General features: G+C 42.2%; 1 protein-coding gene across 3 annotated transcripts in view; it reads left to right on the top strand.

The window, feature by feature from the left end:
• Positions 1 to 15,723, top strand: part of PTPRG (protein tyrosine phosphatase receptor type G) — a 777,325-nt gene that overhangs the window by 474,990 nt on the left and 286,612 nt on the right. The window lies entirely within an intron of this gene.

Raw genomic sequence — 15,723 nt, forward strand, 5'->3', positions numbered from 1 at the left:
GTGTGTCCATCTCTAATTCTTGTCCTTGTTTACTCCTTACAAACAAGCAAATCTTTTCCCTTCATAGTAACCCCAAATGGAAGAAAATCTTGCAGTTTAGATATGTCTGGTATCTACCTGATTGCTGATCAAGAAATCAAGGAGCTGAATTGTTCTAAGGTTCTTGGCCAAACTTTGGCAATGTCAAGTCTTGAATACGAAGCATTTTACATCAACTTTCCTAGGATGTGGTGAACATTAACAGTGCTGGTTGTGGTAGTGTTTGTAATATAGTAAGCCCTGGATAAATGTGAGTTTTGTGATTATGGAAAAATTTACTTTCGATGAGTGAAGTTGAACATATTTTCATTTTATTATTGTTAGTCGCCCTTGCCCATTTTCCTGTTATTTTCCTACATCTTTCTACTTTTTATTTGTTAACTCTTTATTTAGTAGAGCCATTAATCCTTTGACTATCATGCAAATTTAAAATGTTACCTTGGCCAGCACTGCAGCTCACTAGGCTAATCCTCCACCCCGGGTTCTAGTCCCGGTTGGGGCGCCGGATTCTGTCCCAGTTGCTCCACTTCCAGTCCAGCTCTCTGCTGTGGCCCAGGAGTGCAGTGGAGGATGGCCCAAGTCCTTGGGCCCTGCACCGCATGGGAGACCAGGAGAAGCACCTGTCTCCTGGCTTCGGATCAGTGCGGTGTGCCAGCTGCAGCATGCCGGCCGCAGCGGCCATTGGGGGGGTGAACCAATGGAAAAGGAAGACCTTTCTCTCTGTCTCTCTCTCTCTCTCTCACTGTCCACTCTGCCTGTCAAAAAAAAATGTTATCTTAAAAAAATTTTTAAATATCTTACAGAAGTAATAATAGGATTATAAAATACTGCACAATAATTCTTCAAAAAAGTGTTATTGCCTGTGTTAATGTTGAGAAACACTTGATTCCTCAATGAAGATTTTATCATAGGACATCTTCTAGTTATTTTCTCAGCTGAGAAGGGGTTCAGAAATGCTGGCTTCTGGTCATTATCAGAAACAGAAGTGAAATAAGGATTTTGTCAAAGTTTCTGTTCAGTCAGTTCTAGCTCTTGTTAAGTTAAAAAAAAAAACACTTTTTTTAACTGACAAAACTTATGCAAGTTATGGCCTACTATGTGATTTAAAAAAAAAAAAGATTTATTTATTTATCTGAGAAGTAGAGTTAGGGAGAGACAGAGAGAAAAGTCTTCGTTTTGCTGCTGGTCTACTCCCCAAATGCCGGAACAGCCAGAGCTGAGCCCATCCAAAGCCGTGAGCCTGGAGCTTCTTCCATGTTCTCCCACATGGGTGCAGGGTCCCAGGCACTTGGGCCTTCTGCTGCTGCTTTCCCAGACCATAGCAGAGAGCTGGATCAGAAGAGAAATAGCTGGGACTGGAACTAGTGGCCCTGTGGAATGCTGGTGTCGCAGGCGGAGGCTTAGCTCACTACACCACATTGCCGGCCCTACTATGTGATATTTTGATGTGTGTTGTGGAATAGCTAAATCAAGCTAACTAACATGCATTGCCAACTCTGGACCCTCAGTTCCATCCTTTTGCATGTCCTTGGTGCCATAATGCAGTACTTTTTTTTTTTCCCACTTGGCAATAATAAGAAATGAATTTATCTTTCCTGGGAGGTGCCGTTAGAGAACCCTTGTCTCTCCACTTTTCTATGATTCAGTTTATTTTGGCAGTAGCAATAGTGAATGTCTACCACCTTACCTTTGTGGGTTTTTTTTTAGAAAAGGATATGGAGCTTTTGTGTTTTAATGCCAGGAAACTTCAAAAGGATATTTAAAGAAGCAGGTGCTTAGTCTAGCGGTTAAGACATCCGCATCCCAGTGCCCAGCTCCTGACTCCAGCTTCCTGCTAACACTGACCCTGGAAGGCAGTGGTGATGGCACAAGCAGTGGGATCCCTGCCACCCACTTGTGAAACCAGGATTGAGTTCTTGGCTCCTGGCTTTGGCTCAACCCTGTCCCAGACATTGCAGGCATTTGGGCAATGGACCCGTGGATGGGCGCTTTCTGTCTGTCTCTTTCTCTTCATATCAGATAAGTAATAATGTTGAAAAAAGGGTGTTTGACACTAGTTGTTATTGTCATTAATTGATTTTGAATTTTCATTCAACCGAACTTCAGTTGCTTGCACCTAAATTTAAGTTGGATCAGAAAGAATCAAATCTGAATTTCCTTAGCTGTGTGTGGATTTTCCAGGTTACCTACTTTGTAGAATCGTTTTGACCGTTTCACCATTTGGTACCTGTGTAATCTAATCCAATGGGATTTTGAAGAAAGTAAAAGTTTTTGATCCATTTTTTCTTCCCTAACTCCTAGCATCTCATCTGCTAGAGAAGGATTGATCAATGAATGCTTCCATTTCAAGGCTACATACAATAAATATTTTAAAGTGTTAGATTTTGAATCATAATAGGGCTTTGTTTTGTGGGTTTTACAAGAATTTTCCCAGTTTGTCAGCTGGGAAATTATTTGCTGTATTTTCAGTAACAATCTGTTTTTAAAAACAGGTTGTACCTTTGTCATGTTTACCAACTGTAGCAGTTTCTTGCTGTGTATCGGTGTAAGAGTTATCTTCTTGGGTTGGGAAGGTCATGCTTATGCCCCCAGTTAGATGAAAGGTGTTTATGTAAGAGGCTGGGCGTTGGACCAGAAGGTTTCCATATGTGGGCAATGAAGTCAGAGTTAGATACTGTAACAGGGAGTGGGATGAAGCACTAAAAAACTTCGTAGTGTGGTGTCTAAGCTGTCATTACCACCTCTGCACTGAAGACATGAACTTATTGTTAAAAAATTATAGGTCTGGATGCACATATATAGCAGAATGCTCCCTCTCAATGCAGATGTGTTAATGTCACTGTGGAGAGCCTTGCTTTTGTCCTTTGGAATCTCAGAGTTTCGTTTTGTGTCTTGGGCCAAAGGACTGGAAAGGACTTAAAAAGTTAACTCTTTGTTTTCCTTTATCTACAATTATTACTATTTTTTTTTTTTAGGAATTGTCAATTTAGTATAATGGAAAATCCATTTCTCCAGTTCCTTTGGGGTCAGCTTTTCGTTTTTTATGGCAACTAGATTTTTATCTGTTATTTTTTCAGTTGAGGCATTCGAGCCTTATAAGGATTCCAAGATTTTGTTTTGTTGAAATCTCTAAAATGTCATCATTATGCAGTAATCTTTCTCCTTGTGAATTATTTTCGTATGCCATTATTATTGTGATTTTTTTTTCTCTTGCCTATCTACCCAGAAAAATTCTTTTGTCAACTAAGGTAAAAGTTATAAATGTTTTGCCCTATGGCTCAGTGTGTTTTACACTGTTTTAGTCTGATTGGCGGTAAAAATATTAGACTAGGCAATGTCTTCTGTAGTCTTCGAAGATGACCTAACTAGTTTATTTTTTACCCAAGATAGAAGAGAAACTTCTTGCAGTGACTTCCTCAAGTACTGGCTTTTTGAAGGCAAACTTATTTTTATGTTTTCTCATATTTTACTGATATATTTCTGATCATAAGTTTTTCAAAAGGTTAATAAAAATTGCATGCTTTATTGTCACGATGCTTGAATGATTTCTTTTTCAATAAAGGGTATGTTATTAAAGAGAAAAATGATTTTGCAACCATGCATTAAAATATGCAGTACTATCTGTCTTAAGCCTGAGTAATCAATGGTGTAAGTGAGACCAGTTCATTTCTCATAGATTTACTAGCATCACTGCATAAGTAGCCATAATGGAATTGATTTCTTAGACTGAAGCAGCTTTTATCACATTCAAGGGTTTGATGATGACTATATTAAACACTGGCCTTTGGTTAGTCTTAGTCTTTTTTGGATACAGAGGTTTCAGAAACTTTATGCCTTGAACTGGAAAATGTGGTATTTTTGATATTACCATATTTTTAAATTAAATACTTTTTTAAAAAAATGTGTTTATTGGGGTCAGAACTGTGGTGAAGTAGGCTAAGTCTCTACCTGCAGCACCTACATCCAACACGACTGCCAGTTCAAGTCCCGGCTGCTCCTCTTCAAATCTGGCTCTCTGCAATGGCCTGGGAAAGCAATAGACGATGGCCCAGGTGCTTGGGCCTTTGCACTCACATGGGAGACCCAGAAGAAGCTCCCAGTTCCTGGCTTAGGATCAGCACAGCTCTGGCCATTGCGGCCATTTGGGAAGTGAACCAGTGGATGGAAGACCTTTCTCTCTCTCTCCTTTTCTGTGTCTATAACTCTGCCTCTCAAATAAATAAATGAAATCTTTTCTTAAAAATGTGTTTCTTTTCCCTTTATTTGAAAGACAGAGAGAGACAGTGAAATCTCCCATCTTCACTTCCCAAATGCCAGCCACAGGCAGGGCTGGGCCATGCCAAATGCAGGATCCCGGAACTCAGTCCAGGTGTCACCTGTTGGTGGCAGAGACTATTGTACTTGCCATCATCTGGTGCCTCCCGGTAGTTTTTGTGTTAATTACTTGTCCTTGTTTTTTTAACTTCCTCTACAAGTCCTCCCGTCCCATGTGTCTTCCCTTTCTGCATCTCAGGCAAGTTTGATAGTTAATAATGGACACCTCCTGTATGCTCTTCTCAGAGGATAATGGAGTGTATTAGAGCCTGAGCTCAGAACTCAGCCAGCCACGTCTGCAGGTGAATGTTCACCCTCTCACTACTACCTGGGTGACTTAGGCATGCAGTTTTACCTCTGCGAGCCTCAGTTTTCTCATCCTATCAATAAGTCGTGTTAAAACCTAGAGGATCGTTGTATGAAACAACAAAAAATAATGTGTTGATACGATTTGGCAAGGTGCCTGACATGAGCAAATAAATAGTAGCAATTACTATCATTGCTCTTGTTACTACTGCTGCATCCAAGCCAGACTCACTCATGCTATCACTTGGAGTCAGCACAGGTGTTCTGAGGAGTGGGCCACTTTCTGTTTACATTCTTCTTCCTGCTTTTACAGGAGTCCTATCCTCAACTTCTGTTGGCTAATTGATAAAGGCAAATGAAGGGTGACGCTTGCACAGTATCCCTACCTTCTGGGTAGATCTAGCTCCAGAGGTATTCTCCGTTCCATCCTGTGTCCTAACTGTCCCCCACTGCATGTACTTGGTTTTGACTCTGGTCATAGCAGGTGCCTGGCAGCCTCCTGTCTGCTTTAGACTCACAGCATTGCTTCTGCCTTCTCCCTCTGCTCCTCGCCCCCGCCCCAAAATGCAGTGTCAGGACCAATCAGCCCCTCATATACCCCATTCAGCAACGAGAGCCTCAGATGTTCAGGGTCCTGGCAGAAAGCAAATGTTTGCTGAAAATAATTTGTCGCTTACCTGAAAAAGCCGCTACGCCATGCTAAATCTAATTTTTCCAAATATTTTCGAGTGCCGACTCGTGTTTTAAAGCAAGCGGCTGACAAAAATTTACCTGCAGGCTAGCTTAATCAGATTTTACTCTAGTCAGAAACCTAGCCAAAGAAATAAATTTTGTTCGTGAGTGCACATTTCCAAATCTGTCCAAAAATGTAACCTAGAGCCAAGGTGAATTTTTGTTTTAGAAGAATTTGCTGAATGCTCACCCAGGTTAATGTGCGTGTTCATCTATAGCGCCAAGCCAGGGGTTAGGAAGAGAGGCACTTTTTTGTGTGTTTCAGTAAGTAATTTTCCTTGTTACAATAAAAAATCACGTCACTTGTTGGAAGTCTGGTTGGTGCCCAAATGCTCCGGGCAAGTGTTTGTAACTCGTCATTATTTCTCCTGCAGATCCTCTTAGCTGTGCTATGTGTGAATCAGCCCAGGCTGCATTTAAGGCTTGAAAAATGTTCTTTAGGATTCCTTGGTATCAAAGCATCCATTAATTACCGAAAGGATGAGACAGTGTTTTTACTGGAAGTCAGGATCTGCATGTTCTTTGTTCTGAGGGGGAGAAAAGGAGCCTAAGTAGAAAGGAGAGCTGCTTTTAAACATACCTTTCAATATCCTGTCATTAAGAGTCCTTTCAAAACGATCTTGCTGTGGTGACATCCACATTACCCTGGAAAATATTCTTGCATTTTTGGCAACGATACACTAATTACTGCCTATACATTTTTAATCGTTTAATCTGTCATATTCTGGGAGAGGAGTGATTCTCATTCCAAACAAAACTGAAATGCATGACCAAACACATTAGGAAATGTGTGGTTTCATTAAATCCTGTTGTTAATTCAGTCAGAAGAAAATTGTTTAGTTCAAATGAGGAACAGGAGCAGGGAGATGTTATGACTGGATTCCTGCATATGTGCATACCTTACCATTCCTGTTTTGTTATGTTGTATGCGAGCCATCATGAGAGAAGTCAGATCACAATCTGGAAGCCAAATGCTGTTGTATATTTTGACTTTGATAATTCTTTTGAGTTACTGGTAGGAGAAACACACATAAGTCGCCTTAAACAGAGAAGGTTGGTTTATTATCAAGGTATAGGGGTATCTCATGGAACTCATGGGTTCAAATGTGGCTAGAAGGGGCTGGAAGGTAGTCAGAAGTCTTTACGTTTTCTGTTTCTCTTTGTGTCTTCATGATTTCTCCCTTCTTACTTTCTGTGACAAATAGATTCTCTCACCTGGTCCACAGAGTCGGGTTATGTTGTTGATGAGCACTGTCCTTTGGCCCCGATGCCAAAGTCCCTATTAAGACAACGTAATCCAGGGCCGGCGCCATGGCTCAACAGGCTAATCCTCCGCCTTGCGGCGCCGGCACACCGGGTTCTAGTCCCGGTCGGGGCACCGATCCTGTCCCGGTTGCCCCTCTTCCAGGCCAGCTCTCTGCTGTGGCCAGGGAGTGCAGTGGAGGATGGCCCAAGTCCTTGGGCCCTGCACCCCATAGGAGACCAGGAGAAGCACCTGGCTCCTGGCTTTGGATCAGCGTGGTGCGCCGGCTGCGGCGTGCTGGCCACAGCGGCCATTGGAGGGTGAACCAAGGGCAAAGGAAGACCTTTCTCTCTGTCTGTCTCTCTCTCTCTCTCTCACTGTCCACTCTGCCTGTCAAAAAAAAAAAAGACAATGTAATCCATGCATGCTGTTCAGGTGCTCCAGATGTGGTCCAATTGGTGTGGGCATGACATGCAGAAGAAACATGGTGGACGTGGCCTACATTGTCTCCAGAGAGAAGGGGCTGCAAAGAATCTCTCAAAAATCCACTCTCTTATACTTCTGAGAACTTCCTTATTCTGATGTCTGAATGGCCACATGCACCTGGGGCAGCATGAAATCCAGAGTGGTGATTCTGTCAGATGTATCACCTGGATACTGTATATAGTACCTGAAGCAAGCCCTACTGACACAGGTCTGGGAGGTCCATCTGGACACGCTGCGTAGCTTCATTCTCACAAATGCATCTCTCACTTGCCCAAGCTTCAACCTTGTGCCCCAGAACAGAAGAGAAAGGTGTCTATTATTTAAAGGTGGGCTCATTATCTAAAGGTAACTAGGAGTGTCCTCCTACAATTCACATTCCTAGCATGCCCTTAAAAACTGCAAAAACAAGGGATATTATTTATGAACGAGTCAAAATAGCAGAATGTCCTCTGAAGGGGATGCTTATTTATTTATTAATTTATCCCTCTCCATTGGACAACTTACCATCTGGATGATGTCCACATGTAAAAAACACATAAATTAAAACTGAAGGCAAATTGACTACAATGTGGTTGACCTTCAATCCTCCTATTACTCTCGCCAGCCATTTTCCATTCTGATTGTGCTGAGAGAAGGGAAGGAGAAGGTAAAATATGCACATACATTGATATACCTTCTTCTGTCTTCCTTTATAAAATCTTGCATTTACTTTATACTTTATAAGGGATGATAAAATGTGAATTATGAATACCATGCAAGAGTAACATTCTTAAAATAAGGCACTGCGTTTCATATTGCCTGGCCACCTTCCACCTGTCACAAGGCATTGTCCAATCTGATTTCCCACCTTGCATTTTCTGGCTTTGGTTGAATGACTTCATAAATTGCTTTCATGATTATCCTTACGTTCTGCTAAAGGATATGGGTTTGATGAATAAATATAGTGTTTACAATTTGCCTCCATCATTTGTGTAGCCTGAGTTACTCAAGATTTAAATTGCATGAGGCTTTTAGTGAAACCATGTATATCCAAACACAGGTTTAACTTTATGTAAATATGTATCCCACATATACACACAGTTCTGAAATGATGAAAAATTTTTCCCTGTATTTTTAACGTAAGTTCTGTTTGCATTTTTGAGCTAAATACATATTGACACATTAGCCAAAAAAAGTTTAGTCTTCAAAAATTCATTATTAATATGTATCTGGTATTCTAATGTCAACATAACAGATTTCTCCAAAATTAGTTGCTCATAAAAACAATTAATTGAAATATTGCTTTAAGGAATTTTTAGAGGCAAAGAGAATGAAATATACATAAGACTAATTAGTATTTTTTAAAGATTTATTTATTTATTTGAATGTCAGGGTTACAAGAGACAGATCTTCCACTCCCCAAATGGCTGCAACGGCCTGGACTGGGTTTCCCATGTGTGTGTGAGGCAGAGGCCCAAACACTTGGGTCATCTTCCACTCCTTTTCCCAGACCATAAGCAGGGAACTGTATTCAAAATAGAGCATGCAGGACACAAACTGGCACCTTTATGGGATGCTGGCGTCACAGGCAGTGGCTTTACCTATTAACGCCTTAATGCTTGCCCCTCATTAGTATTTTTTTTTTCATGATGGTGCATCTCCATAAATTAAAACATCAGATGTGATATTTATTGTAGACTTGTGGTTAGATGGATATTAGTCAGCTTGAGCATGCTGTGTAATTACTGGTAAAGAGATTCAGGCTTTTACTGGAAAAGACACTATTGATCAATCATTGACCAGCTGGTGAGTATTGAGAAAGTGTAGGTCTTGGAGTGCTTAGGGTTTCATAAGTCATCAAATCCAGTTAAAGAGTTGAGATGCACTCATGAACAGTTAATGGCCAATAAACAGCATGATATGTGAAATGCTGAGCTGTAGACAAATCTGATGGTTAAGACAAAAGTCTCTGCAGTGAGAATGATTGTGTAAAGAAACTAAACAAGGGGCCAGCGCTGTGGCATAGTGGGTAAAGCCGCTGCCTGCCGTGCCTGCATCCCATGTGGGTGCTGGTTGGAGTCCCAGCTGCTCCACTTCCAATCCAGCTCTCTGCTAAGGCCTGGGAAAGCAGTAGAAGATGGCTCAAGGACTTCTACTGCACTCCCACAGGAAACCTAGCAGAAGCTCCTTGCTTTGGATCAGTCCAGCTCCGACTATTGTGGCCATTTGGGGGGTGAACTGATGGATGGAAGACCTCTCTTTCTCTCTCTCTTTCTATGCCTTTGCCTCTCTGTAACTCTGCCTTTCAAATAAATAAAATCTTTAAAATAAAGAAAGAAAGAAATTAAGCAAGCAATGGTCGCTGACCTCATCTGGAATGGAGGCTCACTCACTTCCATGTCAGACCCCAGAGGTCAGGGAGAGAATGGTGTATCTGAGGAAGTCCTGGGTGGCTAATGGATAAAGTGACAGGGGGTTCAGGGTGGTAAGAGAGTAGTCCGGAGAGGTAGACAGTGGGTGTGGCAGTAATGAACCTGGATTTTATCCCAAGGGAAATGAGACTCCTTTACAATTTTTCAAGAAGGAACTAGTACGATCAGTTATCTGTTAGGGAGGTGACTGGGCCTGCAGCCTGGACAGCAGGCCTGCAGTCTGAAGACTCCTTGGGAGGCTCTTAGTGTAATGTGGCAAAGTGATGACAGTTGCTTACCTAGATTTGACAGGAGGCAGGGGCCATGGGAAGCAGTGGAATAATTTAAGGATATTTGGCAAAGGAGGTAGACCAGTGTTGGTGCTGGATATGGAGACAATACCAAGAGAGATATGTCACAGCTTTTGTGCAAATGGGTCCAAGACAGTGCTCCTTTGAGACGGTGAGCCCTGAGAAAGGGGCAGGCTTAGGAGGAAGAGGCTGAATTTCCTGTGAGTATATCCAGTTGGACGTGTCTAGGAAGCCAGCTGGTTAATGGATCTGCCAGTCAGATATGTTATAACTGGAAATGGTGATTTGGGAGGCATTAGTATGCAAATAGAAATGAATGCCTTAGGTTGATAAGAGTGACTAGGAACAATTGCGTTGAGTGTGTGCTGGTGTTGCAGAGTCTTGAGTTACACCAGCCTTTATCAAACACCCAGAGGAAGGGGTATGGATTGTGGAGAACACTGAGATGAAATAGCCAAGAAAGTAAAAGGTGAACTGGAGCTGACAAAAGTCAGTGGACGCGTTTGCTTTGTGACATGCAAGAGTCATCAGTAGAGCCATGTCTTCCTTCAGGTCATGTGGGAATAAGGACTGAAATGGAACTCAGCTATGAGAAAACCAACTGGTGACTTGTCCCCGAGCATTTGCTTTAGGTTTAGTCAATATGGATTTGAATAAAAATATCCAACACACCATTTGTGGGACAATCCTGAATATCAAACACACTACTCTGGGAAAGTCTCAAGTTTCCAGTGGCTGAACTGCCAACTCCAATAGAACCTTGTGGCCAGAAAGGAAGAAAACAACTGGATGTTACTGAAGAACATTCCAGTTTCACAAAAGTATTGGAGGAAGGAGGGAAGCAACAAATCTGATTTAGTGAAGACATTTTCCTTGACAGCAAAGATTTACTCCTGGGTTATAAATTCGCCATGATGGAGACTAAAATGCAGTGAGAGTTAAATTTCACCTATATCTCATTCAACTCCTAACGTGATTTAAAGGACAAGATTTCAGAAGTGACATGTAGCCTTGGATCTAAATATATTTTTTATGGTTGGAAATTTTAATTTCAGATCAGTGAAAAATCATGACACCTCTTCATGTGTAAGAGACTTCAAGACTGGAGTGTTAGGCTGGTGCAGATGGTTTTGTCAGGCAGAACTATTAATGCTAAGGGGAATCAGGTGGCAGAATTTGCACAGGCTTATCTATAAATTCGCTCCCGCTAGATAATATTGAAATGGTTGAATGACCGACCTCGTTCTAAGATAGAGACACGATGAGTTCATCTTGTTTTAATCTTACATTGGATGTTCAATTTGCCTGTGACATGCTGCTGTTGATGCCCTGTAAAAGTGTTATATGTGCATGACCCGACTCCTGCCTTCCACTGTAGGAAAATACACTCTCCTGTGTTCTCTCTGCTCCAGCTTCTATCAAAAGGACTTACCTCTTCCCATCTGAGGACTTTTGAACCTACTGCTCTCCTGGCTTAACTTACCTCTGAGCAGACTCCTTTTTTAAAAGTTTCAAATCAAGCATCTCTTCGGGAGGAAGCCTTTCCTAGCTTCATTTCTCAGATCGCGTCTCCCTGTTACTTACTGTCAGGGTCCCTTATCCTTCTTTGCATGTATGCATGTTAGAGAGGGAGGCAGTTGAGGACCAGCCACCCTGGCTACCCCTTTGAGGTTTCTTGTTGACTAATGACTACCCTAGAAAAACTGGTAAAAAAGAGATGAATGTTTATTGAGGGTTGTGTGCTAAGTAATTCTTGCAGGAAAGCTGCGAAGTCCACATGACTTTAATGCAGATGAGATGCGAAAGCTGAGGTGGAGTGATGGAGGCACCAGTCCCAGCACACTGGGCTATGGGGTACAGTGAGTGACCTTGATGTACTTCAGTCCCTCTGTCTCTTTGTGAGATCTTTTTGAAAGGGCACTGCTCAAAGCCACATGTTGAGTCTATCAGTAGATTGTCTGTCAAACCCTTCCCTCTTGTCTTCCTAGTTTGTCAGTTATACTCCCCTGGCAGTGGGTATCCTTTAACATTCTTAACAACTGGTGTACCTTTCTCTGTCCTGATGGTTGCATGCTCTAGGGTAGGCAAGTGATTGAGAGAAAGCAATTATAGCAGGCCTAAGTCAGCATCACCCTGCCTGAAAGAAAGTTTAAAAATGCCCATGCTAGCAGAAGAAAATGATGAATGATTGAAACATAAATAAAATCAAAGCTGTGGCTTTGATGGGTTTTCTGTGTGATTCTCCATACTAGATGTGGCCACCACAGTAGCTGGCCGCTGGAGGGGCCGGTTCGATAAATGTGATGGGAGCAATCTCACTCTATTACTTTTAAATTAACTTAGTCCACGTAGCTGTCCTCGCCATGGCTCCTTCTTAGGGAGCAGAACGGCGCTGTATCGATTAGCTGATGGATAACAATGTTTAGCATTCTAAGGCAGGACAGGACCCCCCACCTGGGGTCTCCACCGAGGCGGACCCCTAAGTCCATTTAGTTAAGTTAGGGCTGCTAGAGCAGGGAACGACAAAACTCTGAAGTCAAGTTCAAGAAACCTGAACATCAGGATTGGCAATGGCGCTATTTACAACTGTGCATTTGGGAGCTGTTTTCTCTGCTGCACGTAAAAGCCAAAGCTAAAAGAGAGTGCCATGAATTCATGGTCAGCAGGCACGGCTGATATTTAAAAAAACAAAACAAAACAAAACTGAGTATCCCTTGGAGAAGAGGGCGATCTCCTTCACACCTGCAGGCCACTCGGAGAGGTTGCAGTTCGGCTTCCACACCTGAGCGCTGGATGAGGCAGGGTGGGGTGAGAAGGTGTGGAGATGCTCTCAGGGAACTTCGGAGTGACTGCAACAACAGTGCATTAAAGTGGCACTGTGTGAAATGATTCATTGACTTGCCCTTCTTTTTTTCTCGTGTATTTGCTTTGGTCCTGTCTTCACGATCCTCTGTTTAAAAATGCAAGTTATTCTGTGCTGCCTGGTCCTGAGCTCTCTCTCCCAAATCCTTGATTATTACAAAGTGACATATGTGAAACCTTACCACCGACATTCATAGACTTAAAATCTTACTCCTTCAGTTGCTTTATTAATGCTTTGGCTTTCAGCGTAAAAGCCAGCACGTTGAAAACCGTGGAAGATTTCTGATTATGACAATGACATTTATCATTCTCTAATGGAGGAACTGTGGCTTCTAGCAGGAAAGTTGGCCAGTGCATCCAATGCAAAACTCTTCATGTTAAATGCAGTCCTTGCTGAGGCCAGCTTTTCTCCCAGGTACTGGAGACTTCTTGAGTGTCACATGGGTGTACACACCATGTCCAGCAATTGATGAACTCATTGTTTATTTTTAACTGTAGGTTTTATGGGTGAAAAATTGATTGCATGTTAATTCATTGATATGCAACGTATAATCAAGGGCTTTCTTTATACCAGACACTGCTCTATGCACTTGGAAGATATCATTGAACAGAAAAATACTCTCTTTTAAAAATTAATGAGCTATTTTATATTTTTTTAAAATTTATTTTCATTTTATTTGAAAGGCAGAGAGAGGGGGGCAGATGGAAAGATACCTACATTCACTATTTCACTCTGCAAATGCCCACAACAGCCAGTACTAGCCCTGCTTGAAGCCAGGAGGCTGGAACTAAATCTTGGTCTCCAGAGTAGATGGCAGGGACCCAAATACTCCAGCCGTCATCTGCAGCCTCTGAGGGTGTGCATTAACAGGTAGCTGAACTAGAAGCTGAATAGCTGGACTTGAACCAGGCACTCAAATATCAAATATGGATATCTCAAGCACTGATTTAACCACTGCCTGTCCCAAGAAAAGTATTCTTGCCACCATGGAGCTTACATTCTAGCAAGGATTAGGCAGACCAAAAACATTCTAAATAGCTGTATATGTTAGAGGGTGCAAAGTACTCTGGGAAAAAAATTTCATATATGTACCTGAAGTGAAGTCAGGTGGGCCTGGGACTCGTTGGAGGTTATCACTTAATAGCCATCATTAAGGTCACATTTAAGCCAGGCCTTGAAGAAGTGACTCTGATTTGGAATATCTCAGAACCCCACGAGGAATTCTAGATTAGATTGTGGGAATATAATAATGCCTCCTGGAGAATAGCAAGTCTTGGGTTATCGCACACTAAAGATACTTTTCCTGGTTTTCTTCCTAACTTCCCAGTGTTCTTTCCTACTGTCTGAGCCCTGACATTTTCTAGGACCAGTGACCAAGCCTCTTGCTCCTCACTCTCCTGGGAATTGGACTACATCAGAATTCAGAATGTGACATTTGTGTCTGACACTTCAGTGTCATGAAATCCGTTCAAGAGTTAAGTAAGTGGAGGTGTTGGCTTCAGGCAGGATTTTGCTTCACTTTTATTGGCGTTCAATGTGATTCACTGACCCGAATCAGTTTTAAAGGTTCACTTAGATATGCAACGTCTTACGAAGGAAAAAGATAAAAATGTCCCTAGAGCAGTTTTACTGAGACTTTGGTGCACAAGGAAACAGTGTAAATAAACAGCAAGAAAAGCAGTAGCTAAGGCACTGTGCTATGGAACAAGAAAGAAGACAAACGCTGGATAATTTGTACCGTCCTCTGATTAAATGGCCATGAACAAATCATTCGGGCCTCCAGGGCACACTCCGTTGCTCTTTGTTGTGACTGTGGGGTGACACGCACCTGTGCATAGCCCTATGCTCCCATAACTCAGGCCCCCTTGCAAGCACTTCTCTGCACCAGCTCCACGAATACTTGGTGTTCCCTAGAATGTAGCAGCCAGTAACAGTAATCATTGAAAGATAACAAGCTTTTGAATGCTATACAGGTCGTTGTTTTTTTTTTTGTTTTGTTTTGTTTTGTTTTGTTTTGTTTTGTTTTGTTTTGTTTTTGTTACTACAACAAAATCACTGAGACAAACAATTTAGGAAGGAAAAAGAAGCTTATGTAGCTCACACTTTTGGAGGTTCAAGGTTGGGAGACCCCCTTTGTTTGGGATCTGATGAGGGCAGTAGATGACAGTGCTGCAGTATATGCCAAGGAAGGATCACACCGTGCACCAAAAATGCAGAGGACAGCTGGGTCTAGCGCAGGCTTTTATAGGCAGCGCTCTGGTGGGAAACACCTCAGAGAGCATGCCCTCAATGACATAAGGATCTCCCACCAGCCCTATCTCTTGGATTCCATGATTGGATTCAGCTTCTACCCTCTTAGTGCTGTTATCTTGTAACTTTGGGACTTAAAGTCCTCCATGAGTTCAGGAGACAAGTCATGTTCAAACCATAGCCAGTGTGTTGCCTAATCTCACAATAATCTTATCAGAGGAGTTCTTATTTTGGGGCCAGTGTTGAGGCACAGTGGGTTATACCACTGCCTATGACACCAGTTTCCTATTGGGGTGCAGGTTTGAGTCCCATCTGCTCTGTTTCCAATCTAGCTCCCTGACGATATGCCTGGGAAGGCAGCAGAAGATGGCCCAAGTGGCTAGGGCCCCCCATGGTGGAGACTAGAATGGAGTTCCTGGCTCCTCGCTTTAAGTTGGTCCAGACTTGGCTCCAGCAGTCATTTGGGGAGTGAACCAGCAGATGAAAAATCTGTCTCCCTCTTTCCCTGTCTCTTCCTTGCTCTCTGTTGCTCTGCCTTTCAAATAAATACCTAAGTAAATATTTTTTTTAAAAAAAAGGAAAAAAAATGTTTTTTTTCCCCCCAATTTACACATGTACAACCTGAGGCCATGAGTAATTGAATTGTGATGCCTGGTACATACCACTAGTGGGACCCTTGGCAGTCTGACCCCAGAGGTCATACAAGAACACATCACATCATATACAGATAAGTCATTTTTTAAAAAAATTATTAAGTTTTTTATCTGAACGGCAGAACAACAAAGATAG

The sequence above is a fragment of the Lepus europaeus genome, chromosome 9, assembly GCF_033115175.1.
Source record: "Lepus europaeus isolate LE1 chromosome 9, mLepTim1.pri, whole genome shotgun sequence".
NCBI classification, from domain to species: Eukaryota; Metazoa; Chordata; class Mammalia; order Lagomorpha; family Leporidae; genus Lepus; species Lepus europaeus.